Raw genomic sequence first — 1075 nt, 5'->3', positions numbered from 1 at the left:
CCCAAGGAGGGGTCGCTATGAGTTGGAACCCACTCAACGGCAGTGAGTTTGGTTTGTTTTTTTAGGGTCCTGGCTTATGCCCTTAATCACTATAGGCCTTGCTATCATAATCAAATGCACTTATGTCCGGTGCATCACAAAGACATCCTCTAATGGAATGGTAAGAACCCTGGGAGCTACACTCGAATTTCCCCTTCTCAAGGCACCTGGTGCTGATGAACTTATCCAGCAGGATATTGTTAGTTTCTGTCCATTTTCCCTCTGAGGTATTAGTGTCTTGTCACCCCTGCATAGCAGGAAGTAGTTTAAGAAAGAAAACATAACCCTGTTTCCCATGATTGTGAAACCCTGGTAAAAAGGTGGGAATGTTGGAGGACCAGAGAAACCTTTTGCAGAGAAACTGCAGAAATATAACAAACTAACAGCTATTATTAAAGCAGACATTAATTACAAAGATTAATTTTATATTTTTTTGTTTCCTCTCTTCTTCCCTCTATGTAAATGGAATAGCTGACCCTTTCATGGAAAATAATTCCTTTAAGATTGTTTTTTTGCTTACGTGTTCCTTGGCGCATACAGCTTTCCCCTGCAGCCTGTTACAGCTGATCACTAAAGTTTATGAGGCAAGATAACCCTGAGAAGAGAGACACCATGTTTGGAGCATCCAAAATAAAGAGGAAACAGAGACATTCTTAAAAGTCCAAGAGGCCTGAGTATACCCACTCCCACATTCTCCACTCTGTCTCGAGTTAATCTTTCTGGACAAGTACAAAGAGTTTGCAAAACAGTTCTGACCAAAGCATGTTTTACAACACTGACCGGAACAATAATAGAAAGTTCACAAGAAAGAGACAACTCATCCTGATAACAAGAGGAAGACATTATCAGCATTCCTCAAACCTCCCCTGTTTTTGTTCTTTAGTGCCAGTCTAACAGAAAATACCACAAATGAGTGGTTTCAAAAAACAGGGATTTATTCTCTTACAGTTTAGGAGGCTAGAAGTCCTAGTTCGAAGTGCCAGCTCTTGGGGCTGGATGAAGGCCCCTCAACCTTGGGATTCAGCTCTGCCTCTTA

Source organism: Orycteropus afer, unplaced genomic scaffold (genome assembly GCF_000298275.1).
Source record: "Orycteropus afer afer isolate SDZICR_OR568_19922 unplaced genomic scaffold, OryAfe1.0 scaffold01009, whole genome shotgun sequence".
Taxonomy (NCBI): domain Eukaryota; kingdom Metazoa; phylum Chordata; class Mammalia; order Tubulidentata; family Orycteropodidae; genus Orycteropus; species Orycteropus afer.
This window is presented reverse-complemented; position numbering follows the sequence as displayed.